Here is a 17,143-nt window from a genome sequence, read left to right as displayed (position 1 = left end):
GTCTGCTTTTTATACACTAGAAAACTGAAAAAATAGAAGAGGACCTATTGGAACATAAAGTTTAGTGACTCTAGTTGTAACATTGGATGTTCTATTCTTCTTGTGTTAATTTAGAGTGGTTCTTCAGAGACTAAAATAATGGACACACTCTGTTGTGACACTAAATTATTGAAATACTTGGTTCCTTGAGTATTCCAAGTATGTCTCCACATGATTTCTATCATTCTGGGCCATTCTTCCTGTCCTACTGCCCCTCCATGGAACCCCTTCCATATTTATGCTCACACATTTTGTTGGTGTCATTCCTGGTTATCCTTCTGTCCTCAGTTCAGGTCACCACACTTGAGTGGAATGAATATTTCTCCTCAGTATTCCCATCACTTTGCAAGTTTTACCCATTGTAACTCTTAACCCTTAGTGCTGTAATTGTCTGTTTACTTGTCTACGTTTCCCACTAAATTGGAAATTATATAAAGTTAGGGATATTGTCTGTCCCATGGACTACTGTATCCATAGCATCTAACACAGGACTGGTACATGACAGGTGCTTCATAAATCCTTCCAAAATGAATGGATGGATGGAAGCATAAATGAGGCCGGGCGCAGTGGCTCACGCCTGTAATTCCATCACTTTAGGAGACCAAGGCAGGCGGATCACCTGTGGTTGGGAGTTCGAGACCAGCCTGACCAACATGGAGAAACCCTGTCTCTACTAAAAATACAAAAAAATTAGCCAGGCGTGGTGGCATATGCCTGTAATTCCAGCTATTCGGGAGGCTGAGGTAGGAGAATCGCTTGAACCTGGGATACAGAGGTTGCGGTGAGCCAAGATCGCACCATTGCACTCCAGCCTAGGCAACAAGAGTGAAACTCTGTCTCAAAAAATAAAAAATGGAAAAGCATGAGTGAATGAAGAGAATAAATGAATAAATTCCTCTAGCAATTAAAGAGTTCTTGTTAAACCCTTTGCACTCAGATCTACCACTCAGCTCACATCACTCACTGCTTGAGATATTTGATACATTTGAAGAGTGATCATTTTAAAAGCTTCATATTCCTGCTCATACTACCAATATCCATGCTTTAGTAGACTGATTTTAGGGTGTCCCTTATGTGCTCTCCTCATGATATCCACAGTTACTGTCACCACACAGAATGGAATGGCCCAACATAAAAATTGGGTTCAGATGTTGAGACTGATGACAACATACACACCAAGAAAGTATGCAAAGCTTTATGACTCACATAATGAGGTTCTCTGAGAAAAGTGGAGTGGCTCCCCAAGAAGGTCTAAAGTGGCTTGAAAATAGGAAAAAGAGATTATCTTGAAGTTTTTGTGCTGTTTAAGGAGTGCATCTGGGGTGAGGATTCCTGTGCATGACCAGGAGCATGTATAGTTTGAACCCCCTGCTTGTGTCAAATGGGTGGGCTCCCAGGCTTTCTTATCATCTTGACCCTAGGTGGGGCACAAAGGGAAGGGGGAGGGGGTTGCTTAAAAACTGCCACAAGTCAGGCATTTTAATACACATATCCTTGTATAATTCCACCTTCTTGAGTACAAGTAGGATTTGTGAATTAATTCTAACTAATGTAAAAACCAGGATAACGGATGGTCTTCATTAAAACCACTCCTCTGATTATGTTACATTTAATAAGACTCAGTCTTTGCACATTGCAGCTAGAAGTTTGATGAAATAAGTGGCCAGATTGGAGAAGCCCACATGGCAAAGAACTGTTTTTGGCCTCTAGGAACTTCAAGTGGTCTGCAAAACTTGATGGCAATCTCCAGCCAACAGACAAGAAGAATCCATGTCCTTGAATCCCTCGGCTACAAGGAAATTAATTTTTCCAACAACCTGAATGATCTTAAATGTGGATTCTTCCCCAGTCAAGTCTGCAGATGAGAACACAGCCCAACCAGGTCTTGACTGGCCTTGGGATACTGAGCACTGAGACTCAGTGAAGACATGCCCAGACTTATGAATCACAAAAATGGTGAGATAATAAATATATGTTTTGTAAGCTTCTACATTTGTGGTAACTTGTTAGGCAGCAATAGAAAACTAATGTACATTCTGACTGGATAATCTGTCTGCCACACAGTTCCTCCATAATTGTCTTTACAACTGATGTCAAACTGTCACTATAAGTCCTTTCTAGATGGTTACTTTTCAGAATCACTCAGTGTCTTCACTATTATGCCAGTCTGATATGTGTGGTGAATTTTCAGACTTTTCCAAATCTTGGATAACCCTGAATCATCCAACAAGGCAAACGGCACCTTTACAATGGCTTCTAATTTTTGAGAAATTTTATTTCCCAGTACTTCCCAGAATAACTTTCATAAATTATACCATTCAATCCTCACATTAAACTATAAAATGAGTAACATCATTATCCCCATTGCACAAATAAGGAAATGGGGACTCAGAGACATTGAGGAGCTTGTGAGAAATAACCCAGCTATTCAGATCTGGAGTTCATGACTAGATCTGTGCTTACTACAAAGATTACTTCTCTCCTGTGGGAGGGTTTTGGCAATTTATATCTCCTGCTGATGGCAGTGCAACTTTCCAACACTTTTACAATATAGCTTTTATTTTTATCTTTTTTTCCCTAGGACCAGTTATTCTATAATAACTCTAGGCTTTTCATATTCAAGAGAGTTTAATGCCATGAATGAAGCACCAAAATTCAAGGGCATCGACTTTGGTTTCCTTAAACCAGGGTCAAATTTGTTTTCATCATGATAAACTGGGACTTCTGAATTATCAACTTGGAAAAAGAAAAGGTGCTTTGTTTCTGCTTTACAGTTTTCTTTGAGAATAGATCCTATGCTAATGGCTTTAGGTTATAGTATGTCCAGCTCAAAGGAAAATGTAAAGCAGAAGCAAACATAATATTTATAAGAATTATTTAAAGAGATCAGCCGACTGGGTGCGGTGGCTCACGCCTGTAATCCCAGCACTTTGGGAGGCTGATGCAGGTGGATCATGAGGTCAGGAGTTCGAGACCAGCCTTGCCAACATAGTGAAACCCCATTTCTACTAAAAATACAAAAGTTGGCTGAGTGTGGTGGCACGTGCCTGTAGTCCCAGCTACTTGGGAGGCTGAGGTGGGAGAATCGCTTGAACCTGGGAGGCAGAGGTTGCAGTGAGCCGAGACCAGGCCATTGTACTCCAGCCTGGGTGACTGAGTGAGACTCCATCTCAAAAAACAAAAACAAAACAAAACATCTAAAACCAGAAAATTTGAGAGTAGATTAGTTTTTTCCCCAGATGATACCTAATGTTAACTTATGCCTGGCCTGGAGGTCTATAAGCCAGGCACCGAAAGACAAACCTTGCATGTTCTCAATTATTTGTGGGACCTAAACATCAAAATAATTGAACTCATGGATATTTTTAAAGCAGTATTAATGCAGGAAGGGAATCTAGATCTCCTTTTGAGTCTCAGTGGAGCAGTACATCTCTTTGTTTACCTCATAGGTAATTAAGTAAGGCTTTAATTGTATTAGGTAAAGGGTAGATAATTTTAAAAAATAGGTTTAAATGATTTGGGGAACATGAATTTATTCTTGTGATAAAAGAGCTGTCTTTTCCAGTTGCCATTTGCTGCACTGTTTCAGTTCTTTTCATCTCTAATAAATCACAGAGGCTAGGATCTCATCCCTTGGCTGAGAACTGTGTCTGAAATGGATGTTGGAGGTGGCCTAATAAAGCTTTCAGCTTAGGAGTTCCATTTTTGACCATTGATCTGGGTTGTATATCTTCTTCTGAATTGTTATCCTTTTCTGGCCTTGGCCTGAAGTTTACCTTGGACTCAAGGAGATTATATGGGGTTTCCCCAATATTCCTGGAAATGAGACTCATGAAAGAAAGATGCCATTCCCATCCTAATAAAAGGTAATAATAAGAAAATAATTCCACTGCAACAGACACTGTCTGTCCCACCCAAATCCCCTAGAATCTTCTTCTATTTGTTCATATACCTCCCCTTCCCACTCCCCTCCTACTTCCCACCTGGTTCCTGTTACTCTGCCCTTAGGTTACTACTGCTGCTTTGCCTGTAGGTGTATACGACTAGAATAGAAAGTCCTATGATTTTTCGCAGCTCCTTTTTTCCTACCACATCTGCTATGTTTATTATTGAATGACTGAATAATGCATAAGTATGGAAGCTCATTTCCCTTCCTCGACTTAAGAGGGTATTGGGAGGTTGGGAGGGATGGCAAACTGAGGTGCAATTTATACTTTAGTCTTCTCCTGAAGGATCAGGCTGAACCTGGAACTTTTCCTGTAAGTGCATCTTTGCTTGGCTCCTTCTTCTTCCCTGTCCCACTTTCCTACTCCCTTCTGGCTCTCTCCTGGGAGCACACACCTTTGTTTTCATGATTTGCTTCTGAAGACCTCTGCCTAAGATAGCCGCCAACCTTTTACTGAGCCCACACTGCCGGTCAGTCACATTAAATTGCTTAATTCTCATGAAAATTCTTTGTAGTAAATGTGACAAATTAATGTAGGGAAGAAATAATTAATCAATTTTCCCAAATAGCTGGTAAATGTTGCAACCCAGACTTGAACACCGATTCATGCAACCCTAGAACTCGTTCTCTGAACCATGTGACATATGCCTCTCAATAGTAAAAGGCTGACATTAAGAATGAAGAGTTTCATCATAAAATGGGAACAAAGGCACTGATTTATGAGTCAGAATTTTGGAATTCACACCACCCTTTTGCTTGGCATGTGGTTTTAGACAGGTTGCTTAATTTTTCTAAGCGTGAGCTTCTTCCTTTATAAAAAATGAGAAACTAATATCTGCCCTCCTTGTTCTATTTAAAAATTATGATGAAATAATATGATGAAGGCTGGGATTGCTTTGTAATTGAAAAGTATGAGAGGAAAGAAGTAAAACTGGATGTGGATTTAATGCTGGCTTTAACAACTAACTCATAGTGTGGTCTTGGGCAAACTAGTTCAACTCTGTGTGCAATGTCTGCTTCTATAAAACAGAAATAATCATGCTGTTTTCATGTAGGTGCCAAGGTTAGATGGAGTAGGCTGCTATAGCAAATTCTGTCATGGAAGTAGGCTATATCCCCTGTCTGGCCCAAGGTAGTTGCTTGGTAAATGTTAGATATGCCCATCTTCTTTACTTCCCTTCTTTAAGTAGATGCTTGGATTCAGAAATAACCTGGAATTGTTATTTTCTTCTTCAGCCACTTGCTCATAGAGGATGTGTATGTGTATGTGTGTGTGTGTGTGTGTGTGTGTGTGTGTACTCAAAAACACATATTTTGATTAAGCTTTTCTTTTATGAGTTGCTATTCTTTCATTTTTTTTTACTATCTTTTTATGTATATTTTATGTCCAATCAATGTCAGAAGCCTTATGCAAATATCTTGTTTGTTTCTGTTTTCTCCCTTGATCTCTACCCAGCTCTGCACTTTAATGAAGCTTATTTTTCTCCTACTATGTTATTTTAATTTTAATTTTTTTAATCAAACAGAAAAGAAAAGGTGTGTGTGTGTGTGTGTGTGTGTGTGTGTGTGTGCTTCCTTCCCAGTGGCAGGTACTCTGGGTCATGCTCACAATCAGGTACTGAATATTTGGACATTGGTCCCCAGTGACTAAAACTTGCTCTCTGGGAAGCATCGTAAACATTCAGATCAAGTGACTGGAAAGACCATTCAAGTTTCTCATTTACAAGTAGACAAGTTGAGAGAAGGCAAATGGCTTTTTCAAGACTAGAGTCCAGGACCTTTCACTTCAGATCCAATGCTTTTCCACCAAGCTTTCACTGAGACATAGGAGAGATATAAAAACCCTATAGAAAATATTTTAAAATATTTTTAGTTGCTCTTCAGAGTATATTTGTATAGTTTGTGCCTTCTCTCCTCTTGGTAACTGTTCAATAGTAATACTCCTTTGATTCAGTTAAAATTCAGTTCTTTCATAGTTCCCGACATCACCACCTTTGCAAAGATTAGACAAACTGAGAGAAGAAAGTCAAATGGTCCTAAGATTTTAGCTATATCTATAACTGGTTGCATAAACTGGAATGGTTGTTTTGTCTCTCAGTCTCTTAATCAGTAAATTCAGAATGATAACATTCATCTTGAAGAGTTGTTGAGAGAATGAGATTTTATAATATCAACAAATGACTTAATCTAGAGGCACACATATTTTTTTAACTGATATGTCGGTCTTAGAACACTAAGAATACTAAATTTTCCTCCAAATTTCAGAGGAGATTTGGTTCTCTGTGGAAGTAAGGATGCCTTTAATGCATTCCAGGGTAAGATGAGTTGTTTGGGGGAAGTTTTAAACAACACCCTAGACAAGTGTAAGATTGCTATTTACTTCTTTCTTAGGTAAATAAAAAAAAGTAGAATGGGCTGATTTACCTTGTAATGGTGATGTCAGAATGATGGAGGTCCCCCTTTCTGATCTCCCCACTTTCTGCAGAAGTACAGCTAATAGTAGGGATGTGGTTTCCTTTGTTGTTTTAGTTTGGGAGCTGAGTGACTATCCTGTATTTTAAATGCCCACGGGGAAGGCTGTCCCTTGAAGAGTGTTGCTCCTATATATGTTTTCTTGGCTTTGTCACTGAGCCTCTGCACTCCAGCCACACAAATGTACCCCAATACAAAATAACTGGAGGAACCCACTAATTATTGAGAATCTGTACTGTGTTGGGAATTGCCCTATATGTTTTACATACATTATTTTATTTAATTATTACCACAGTTTTGAGTTAGACATAATTATTTGCATTTAGCAGCTGAGAAAATGAAAGACTCACAATATTTTCTGTAAAATGCTGGACAATAAATATTGATGGCTTTGCAGACCACATGAGTCCTCTGTCTCAACTGCTCTGCACTGTGGTTGTAGTGCACAAGCAACTGTAGACAATACGGAGACAAGCGAGTGTGTCTGGGTTCCAATAAACTTTTATTTTCAAAACTACGTGGTGGGCTGGAATAGAATTTCATAGGTTTAAGCCAACCCCTGTTTAAACAGTGACTATGAGGTAAAACCAGTATATGAAACCAGTTTTTTCTGCCTTTAGATTTTAATCTCTATTGTCTCCTTAACAACTTTCAAGATTAGAAAGAAACCCAAATATATCATGCAAGATGGTGGTTTCCCAGTTTCCAAGATTTAAGGAGAAAGTGGCTTATGGACTGGCATGACAGATTCCTCAGGCAATTCCTGGAATCAGAGGCTTTGTGTCTGGGAAGAAGTGGCTGTGTGTCTCAGGCAGGCTTTGCAGGTTTGGCCCTATTAAGTGACAGCAAGCACGCTACCAATAGGCCAGATGCACTTTGATTGTGCCTTGACATGTTCTGGCCTGGACCATAGACATGCCAACGCTTTGAGTTTATACTGAGGATCCTAGAAGGACTTCTCTCAGAATTACTGTAAATCCGTCTCCCAGGAGGCAAGGAACCTGACATTATTCAAGAGTGAAGGAAGCACCTAAGCCAGGATTCAGATCAGGTAAAGAAGAATCTGGATGTGACCAATGCCTCTTGGTAAAACCACACTCCATTGGCTTTGAAAAATAGCCCAATTATCTTCAAATTCAGCATGCAGAAAAATGATGCAGCATTGTGACCTCATACCATCAATCCCACACACATAAACACTCCCTATTCAATTAGTTGTTGCTCTAAATTGCTCTCATCTGAAAGAAATGAATAGCCAGTTCTATCTGTCACCCAGGGGAAGCATAAAGCAAGTATAGAATAAGGCCATTCCACTGTCTCAGCCATCAGAAAAGAGAAAGGTTGGGTTTCTAGTTTAGTAAATGTACTAGCTATCAGAGCATTTGTAATATAGCACAGCAAATTGATGGAAAGAACCCAACCATTCATAGTTCATCAACATGATCTTGCCAGCCACAAAGGGCGGGAGAAAAGATCCTGTAATTCAAAATCAGGACCACTGGCTTCTATTTTAAAGTATGACCTTGGGCAATTGTAGAGGGGAGAACTGGGGACCCAGTGTCAGATTATTTGCTTTTACGCTCTAGCTCTCAAAGTTATCAGCTGGGTGGCATGGGGAAAGTTACTTAATGTGACACAGATTGCTCTATGTTCATGTAAATCCATCCTCTACTCTTCCTAAGGAAATAGACTTCATTCTCCAGTCTCCTTTGCAGTTAGTTTGACCGTCTGATTCAGTGTCGATTAATGGAATGTAGTGGAAGAAATGAAGCCACTCTGAGGCCTGGACTACAAAAATTTTTCTTCATTCTGTCTCCCACTTTCCTCAGCTGTAAGTCGAGTAGAGAGGATCCTTCCAGGAACCACAAAAGCCTATAGATTGACAGAGGAACTTTGATCCCTCAGTAGAATATGGTACATTTTTCTCTCCCTATGCCTCTCGCCATCTTCAGCTTGCCAACTGGACTTTATATAAATGGGTTAAGCCGCTGAGATTCCTAGATTGATCTATGGGAGTAATTAGTGTTAACTTAGCATCACAATAACAACAATGAGGCAAAACAGCTCATTTTCTGAGGTCTTACATTAATTAAAATAGGAATTAGACCATCATGAATTATCGCTTATGAATTTCAAAATACTAACTTTGTTAAATAAGTTATATTATTTTTCCTAATTCAAGAATGAAGCTGAGGCCTACAGAGGTAAGGTAGCTTGTAATGGAGCTGTGACTTGCTTGAAACACCAGTTTTCTCATCTCCATAATGAGGATGATAGCATCCTGCCTCATCTATGCAAAATGTTATCATATGCGTCACATAAGTTAAGATATATAAAGACACTTGGAGGACTAAAAGCATTGTATAAGTGCTAGATATCATTAATTTCTCTGAGCCTTAGTGTTTATAGCTGTAACATTTGTTCTACTTAATCTCTATTTTTAACACAGTAACAAGAAATATTTATGTATTCCATGGAGACTGATGGTGGTGACAAAGATTTCTTGCTATATAAATAGCATTTAGTGGGTAATAAGTGCATGATAGAGCAAGGAGCATGAGAGGTGAGCGTAAGTAGAAAGATGAAGAAGGAAGAAGGCACTTACAAGGATTCTTCTCTTGTCTCATTCTCTTCTCTACTTTCTTCAGCTACATATTTCCTCTGATCTGTAATTAGACATAATGGCACCAACTGCTGGGTGACTACAATAAATGACTCCTTCATTTCTCAAGTAGATGATGTAATACTCAACTCAGGTCTCAGGACCTACAGGAATGGGAAAAATCAACTTTTATGGCTTTTCTTTTTAAGAAAAGATAGAAAATTGTTATACTACATGCTACTTGATACTAACGTTAAATTCTGATGTAATTCTCAGTCCAGGCCAGATCTAAGGACATAAATAAATGGGAAAAGATACATTTTATGGATTTTCCTTTAGAAAAAAAAGATTAAAAATTATTATACTATATACTAATTGATTATGAAGTTTAAATCAAAATACATGGCAAATTAGTGAAGTACGTGTTTAACATGTCTGCCATCCAAGTTCTAATTCAAAAATCGCAAGCTACAGGATTCTGGCATATCTTGGACTTGCAGAAATGTTTGGTTTAATTCACAGTGTCATCCCATAGACTGTTAAGTTGGTAAATTGATATTAGGAAATTTTTTACACACCCAGATACACACACTCATGTATGTGTGCACATACACACCATAATCTGAATCTGGTAGGCCATAATAAAGGTCTAGAAACTTTGTGATCATGTCTGTACATGACAATTGTTTGGAATTGAGGAATGCTTTATATCAGGACAGGCCTGCACTCTCCACATCATCATAGTCTTCGCCACTCCCTGTTCTCACTATTGCTTCTTAGCATGATGGGCAAGTGTCATTTCCTATTGCTCCCTTTCATGTTGCCTGTTTACCTTATTTACTCTGGTATTCTGGCTTCTGTAATTAGTCAGCTGTCTTGTTTTTAGACTATAGCTTCCCTAGGAAGACAATATTACTGCCATGAATAAAATTAGACTCTTCTCCTCCCTGTTGCTTTTGGGACAGAGAGAAAGTACTGTTCACTCTGGTTAGTAAATGAATCAGGCTTGCTAATATCTGTTCAGATACCATTGGTTCTGTGGAAAAATCTTTCCTTACTATCTTTAATATCTCCTATTTATCATTGAAGACTCATTTGTATGTCACCTCCCCCCACCCCCAGGAATCCTCCATAACCTCAACCACCTCAGCAGGCTAAGGAGGTTTTCCTTTCTCTGTCTTCAACAGCAACGTTTGCTTGTTTCTGTCAAAGGACTTAACATTGCAATAATTGATTTACTTGTCTATCTATCATACTAAAACATAAGCTTGAGAGAATTTTCACCTCTTCTGCATATGTCACACTGTATCCAGTTGCCATGACTTTGTAGACACTGTTACCCTTCTTGGAATGCCCTTGCCTATCTGCAGCACTCTCCTCTGCACAAGTAAATACTATTCATCTTTTTTTTTTTTTTAACTTTATTTTGCTACATTTAATGAGCCCATTTCCCTGCTACTGTTTCCAGGACACACTGTGATGAACAGAAGTGCCTGGTCAGGCATCCCTAATTGATTTCTGATCTTGAACAGAATGTATGTTATATGTCTCTATATAAAGATTAGTGGCTTGTGGGTTTGGGTATACACCCTTTATCAGGTTGAGGAAGTTCCCTTCTGTTACTACTTTTCTTCAAATTCTTACTATGCATAGATAGTTATTGGACATTAATAATGCCATTTCTGTGTCTATTGATGCAAAACTGTGACTTTTCCATGAGGTTATTAATTGGTGGATTTCACTGATAAATTTTCTGATATTAAATCATCCTTTAATTTATTGCATAAATCATATAACAATGCTACTCATCTTTGAGGACTTCTCAAGCATTACATTGTCAGTGAAACAATCTACAGAACTTTCTCACTGGTTTGGTTCCACTAACTTACATTCTCATAATGCAATTTTGAGCCATAATACCTAGTACCTATCATAATGTATTCTACCTCTCACAACAGACTGTCATATCTCTAACATTAGGAGGAAGATTCCTGTGCAAAGGAGAGAGTCTTTATTCTCCATCACTTTAGCATTAGTGTGCCTGGGATATGATAGATTTTATATATATTTATCATGATAGATTATACACACACACACAAATATCTATGCATATATATACACACACTGAAGGATAGGAGAAAGGAAGAAGAGGGAGAGAGGGAAGGAGGGAGGGAGGGAGGGAAGGAGGCAGGGAGTGATGGAAGGAAGGAGGGAAGGAGGGAAGGAAGGAAGGAAGGAAGGAAGGAAGGACAGTGGAAGGAACAATGGAAGGAAATTATTTCTTTGTGCTCTTATGTAAGTTCCTAGTGTTGATCTCTACCCTATTCTGTTCAACTTTAAATCCAATTGGCCTACTTCTTATTGCTCATTTGAATACCACTGGTATGACTGGCCTGCTCTCCTTTCCTTATTTTCTAGTGATTTCTTATGAAACTGGCATGTAGTTTCTTATTTGGTCAGACAGCCTGTCAATAGATTTCCTTATTGTTTGAGTCTTTAAAGCTTGCCTTTTGTGTGAACCTGGGAGGCGGAGCTTGCAGTGAGCCGAGATTGCACCACTGCACTCTAGCCTGGGCGCAGAGTGAGACTCCATTTCAAAAAAAAAAAAAAGAAAAGAACAGAAAAAAAGGAAAATTCGTAAATAAATGTCTATAGCTCTCTTGTGGAATTTAGTGCTACTTTTTCTTGTTTTTTCCGGGCTCTATCATCACCTGAGTCTTTTATCAGAATGGTCTCTGTAATCATTAAGGTTGTTTTGGAAGCAAGTGACAAAAATCTATCTTGAATAAGTTTAAACAAAAGAGATGCTCTGGATGCTTGCCCAAATGTCATATAGCACAACTACATCATAGAAAGAACAGGCTCTGAGGAAAGAACTGAACCTAAGGAAAAATTGTATTCAAAGACTTTGGGATCATCATGACTCCCTCTATATTTAATTTCTTTATCTAACAGCTCTAGTTTAATTTATTCTAGTGTCCCAAGTCCAAAAATTTTAAGGAAGAGTTGTTATGATTAGCAGTTTGATTACAGTGTCTCCTCTTGTTTAAGGGTCCATCAACTCCACATTCTATCATGTGGGAAAAAGTCACACATTTTAGAAATTGGCTACTTCTGTAGTTATCACATGGGAAGTGGAGAAACTGCCAGAAAAGCAGGGCAGAAGGGGCAAAACAGTATGTCCATTATATTTCCTGGCTAAGTATTTGGGAATAGTTATCCATTTAATTAACAGACACTTATTGAACATCTATCATTTCTAGGTACAAGAATTGCCCCAATGAATACAATCTACAAAATCACTCCTACCAGGAAAATTATTTTTTTACTCATTAATGAATGTTTACTTGGTACTTTCTATATACAAGGACTGTTCTGGAAACTATGGTGAGGTGAACATACAAGATGCAAATATATATAGTCTCAGCCCTCACAAATCTTACAAATGAAATGGGAGATAGGATGTTTGAACAAGTGAATGTTACACAAGACTGGTCAGTCCATTCATTTTAGCAGTCATTTACTGGGTACGCAGCATATGCCATTGTGTTAGACATGGACAATACACAGATAAACAAGAAACTGTGACTACTAAGATGTTCATAGACTAGAGCAGAAGTCTGACATATAACTGGTTAATTCCAACCAAGGATAATTCAATATTTTCTGACAAAGCTGTATAAGAAAGGAGATACCTACATGAAGCAAAATGTTTTATAAGTGTCCAGGAAAAGAAAGACTATAGTTGACAGAAAAGCCTAAATAGAATAAATCTAACCCCAGTGAAAGTAGCTAGAACGAAGATGCAGAGGATATATCTAGAAAATGGTGTGGAACCAGTGAGGACTTTAAGAAGCAATATAGAGGATAACTCTGGAAATGTACGTGGGAACAAGTTATAGCATGTTAATAAGAAGTTTAGAGTTTTTTGCTTGACAATGAGGTCACTGATTGTTTTTCAGCAGGTAGTACCATGATCAAAATACACTTTTAAGTGATAAAAAAAATAGATGGGGTACTTCTTGCTGCTGCTGGAGGGAGTGGAGTGCTATTTGACAGATGAAAAGAGACTAAATGGTTGGTTTAGGCTATATTGGTGATCATTTTCTTTAAAAATTTCTATTACATCACATAGCTCTTGAGGGGCTTAAGTTATATTGCAGCTCTCTGCGTTATCATCTTTCCAGTTAAACTGCAAGCAGTTTGAAAATAAGGAGTGTTATTCATTCTTTTGTATCCCCTAAAGCCTAGTACAGAGTCTGGTTTAAAGTAGATGATAAATAAATACTTACAGAATGGATGCAAAAATAGGTGAGTATTCACTATTAATATAATGAATGGTATAATGAATGGCTCCAATAGAGTAATCTAAACACCCAACGCCTGAGAATTCCCAACATTTGTTCAAATCTTGAGCATCACAGGGAGACAGCACATCATGTTGCAAATCTCAATTCTGTTACTTTCTAAATATGTAGACTTATAATTTTCTCAATTTCCTGAGCCTCTAATTATTATTTTTTCTGCTTAAATGGGGATAATAATTCTTACTTTCTCACAATAGTAGTGTGAAGATGAAAAGGCATATTGTATAAAGCACTTAGCTTGTTACTAGCACAAAGTGTAAACTCATTAAATGGTATAGCTTAATATGTTTACAATAGCTTACTAATGATAGACAAGGCTGGAAATGGTCTCTTGCATTTTTTTCATTCCTTTATTTATTTATGCACTTATTATCCATCGAAAACATTAATGTATGCCTATTATTAGATACTGAAGGCACAAGAGTGGAAAAGTTATAGTACATCACATTCAAATAACTCTCCAAATAATGGAGAATACTAGTAAGTTAACAGGTATTTATGATACAATGGGATAAGCAAGTGCTGCTATAAGGAAATGTGTTTTGAAGATGCCATCTTTAAGCAAGCCTGGAGGATGAGGGAGATCATGGCTTGTTCAAGATCTGTGAGTAATTGATTTGGCTAGAGCTCCAAGTGTAAGTGCTGTCATGAGGCTGTAGAAGTGAGCCAAGTCAAGTCATGGTGGACTTGACAGTTCTTCACCACATTGAGAAGAAAATTCTAATTTCCTCATGGTTCATCCTCTCCAAATTCAAATATCTTTCTACTCAGACCTGGTTCTTTAGGTCTTTTTCTGACTCTGCAGAGCAACCTGAATCTTAGAAAATGCGTTAGCTTCCCAGAGAGCCATAGCTGCGCTGGATGGCAGATCACTTTTTGCTGGAAGCCAGGATGCCTCTGTGGGCTTGCCTTTTCAGCAGGAGAACGGACCCAGCTGGGACTGACTTGAGTCAACTTGCAAAACTCATTTCACACATGTGTTCTCTGGGAGCAGAATAAGAAGCCCCTCACTGGTGGAGTTAAAAATCAGTATTTGTCAGTCTGTTTGAGTATGGGGGGTCTGATGTTGGCTGTGCAAGGAGAATCTAAATAGAGTGAAGGAATCAAAAGCATCAGTTGGTTTCACTGAGCACCGAGTCTTTAAAAATTAAAGTTGTGTTTCTCCCCTCCCCCAGATGTTCTTCCTTTCTTTATTTTTGTTTTTTAGTTTCCTGAACAAAAACATTGTTCTCTGTTATTAAAGAAAGGGTCACATTCCTTTATTTCGCTGTCTACCCTTTTATCACTCATTTACAAATACTAGTTTTTCACCCATTCGATTTTTGCATTAGATTACACCCATAGATGTAATCTGTGGAGGTCATTACACCTCCACGATGACACAGTATGACCAGTTTGGCACTATAAGTACTGTTCCCTTCTTCGTACTTTATTTGAAGTGTGAGCTGGCTAAGAAAACTGATGTTTTTATTTGTTTGTGTGTTTTCCCTGGAGTGAGTGAGGTAAGCAAAACATTATTGGGCAAAAAGGAATGACTTCACCAGACTCTCCTTCTCACCCTCCTGAAAAGTGATGAAAGATGAACTCCAAATTAGGATACATCCAGTCTGATACTTCCTGTGAGAAATGGAGGTCACCCTTTAGTTGGCCACACCAGTTCTGCTCTGACCACATTAGTGGTCTTTGCAAAGTCACATTTATTTTCAGAATGAATGCTGTCATTTATGTATGGTCACCCAGCTTCAGCATTTCAGAATATCCCTGAAATAAGGTCAGGGAAACAAATGCTCAGGCTTTTCATTTTGAATTATTTAGAAAGAAAAGGATGGATTCTGTCAGAAGCCCATGATTTGGCTGAGACAAGCCAAAAGCAAATTGTGATTTCCAAGGCGATAATCACCCGATCTGATAAGGGCTACTCATGTATTTATCTGGTACTTGACCTGTGCTAAGGGCCTTACTTACTTCAGTTTATGTAATCCTCACCACCATCCAATGAAAAATGCAGTATTATCTTTCTTTTATCAGATAATAAAAATGGTTCAGAGGTGTTAGTGAATGGTCAGTGATCACAAGTCAGCACATGGGGAGTTGGATTTAAATCTGGATTTATTGGATTCCTAAAATTGCATTTGTTAGGGCAAAAGAGAGATAATTAGGCTTGCATTCATCCATGCTGAGATTAGTGTCTCTCCTCTGTGTGTCTGAGGGAATGCAAGTTTCAGAGTCTTTAAGAGAAATGGCAAAAGGCTAGTAGGCTGCTGAGGGAAATATTGGGGCTGTTTATTTATATTTTCTCTAGTCTTCACAGGCATTTTTGGAAAGTCTAGATCAAATAAATAAACCAGTAATTTCTTCTCAGTGGTCAAATACACAGTATGAGGATCCTGGAATCTAACAGCAACTTGAGAGAATTACAACTTGGATTTGAAGGATAGGTTTTGGGGCCAAGACTTAAGATCCATTGGTGAATAAGCATTTTACTTGCTGAGTATTTTTCTGGGCAGGTTACTGCATATTTCTGGGGCTGAGATTCTTGGTCTGTAAAATAGTAATACAAAATTACTTTCCTTTTAGGTTTTTTTTTTTTTTTTGATGATTTAATGTGATAAGTAATGCAGGTACTTGGCACATAATAGGTTATTTGTAAATGGCAACTATTATTCGCTTCGAGTTAGAACATTTGGGATCTGTTTCTGGTTCTTCTATTATCTTACTTTTAAACCTTTGCTTAGTTACTTAATATTTATGGGTACAAGCTAATGCAAAATCAGTGCAACAGAAAAAACAAACTAACCCAAAGATAAAACAATAAAAGTTTAAAAACTCATAAAATAAGGGCTTTGAATTATTTCTCAACATTTTTCCTACCAAGTATTCCTTCTGTTAGTCTCCCTTGATTACTTGAACTGCATTTATTGATACCTAATTTGTTTTCTTATTTTTAATCAAAGATGTGTATATCTTATTGTCTGTAACATAGAAAATAAGTATTAGGCCTACAATAGAAGGACAAAGCAGTAGTACATCTGGTTAATGAGTCCATGTTTTCATGAACAAAAGAGGCCTTGTTTATATAAATATTCAATTTCAAATAGTTATTTTTTGAATATATACAATTTGTTCAAGGGTCCTCACTGATGATTTCTTGGATCCCTAGAGATTTGAGAACTTCAGGTTTGGCACCACAGTGCTGGATCTTGTCTAAGGGCCTTTAGTTGTGCTAGGTCTTCAAAACCTTTGGCCTGTCCTTAAATTTTAAGATTGTTTTCCCCTAATTTTCTACTTTTTCTCTCCTAATTTCTGTAAATCCTATTCACCATTGCTATAATTCATGTACTCTGATTTTTACCTCCTTTTTGATAATAGCCACTTTTAGGGCCGGGGCATCGCTCTGGATCTTTGCTAGTCAAAGTGAGGTCTGTGCACCAACAACATTTGTATCACTTGGCTGCTTGTTAGAAATACTGAATTCTAGCCCCCACTTCAGGCTTTCTGAACCCGAATCTATAATTTAGCAAAATCCCTAAGAGGTTTGTATAGTCATTAAATTTGAGAAGCACTGAAGTAGAATGCGGATTAGAACTCAGTATGGAGTAATTCCCTAGTAAACTCGAATTCCTGATCTGTTACCTGGAACAAGCCATTCAACTGTTGTGAGCTTCAGTAAAAGGAAGGCAAAGAGCTTGCTTGTCTTACCTAGAGGTTTTGTTGTTA

The 17,143-nt window shown here is 38.0% G+C and overlaps 1 long non-coding RNA gene across 5 annotated transcripts in view; it reads right to left on the bottom strand.

The window, feature by feature from the left end:
* The window catches only part of LOC108522963 (uncharacterized), a 104,486-nt gene that overhangs the window by 65,868 nt on the left and 21,475 nt on the right, over window positions 1-17,143 (bottom strand). For 4 of the 5 annotated variants that reach the window (XR_001883655.1, XR_001883654.1, XR_001883652.1 and 1 more), the window contains exon 3: window positions 9,063-9,223. This is a non-coding gene — a long non-coding RNA (uncharacterized LOC108522963). Of the gene's footprint in view, window positions 1-9,062; window positions 9,224-9,311; window positions 9,348-17,143 lie in introns of all 5 variants that reach the window. The other variant, XR_001883656.1, reaches the window with a different exon arrangement.

Source organism: Rhinopithecus bieti, unplaced genomic scaffold (genome assembly GCF_001698545.2).
Source record: "Rhinopithecus bieti isolate Rb0 unplaced genomic scaffold, ASM169854v2 scaffold_65275, whole genome shotgun sequence".
Taxonomy (NCBI): Eukaryota; Metazoa; Chordata; class Mammalia; order Primates; family Cercopithecidae; genus Rhinopithecus; species Rhinopithecus bieti.
Note: the sequence above shows the minus strand (reverse complement) of the source record. Positions and strands in the feature narration are given on the sequence as shown.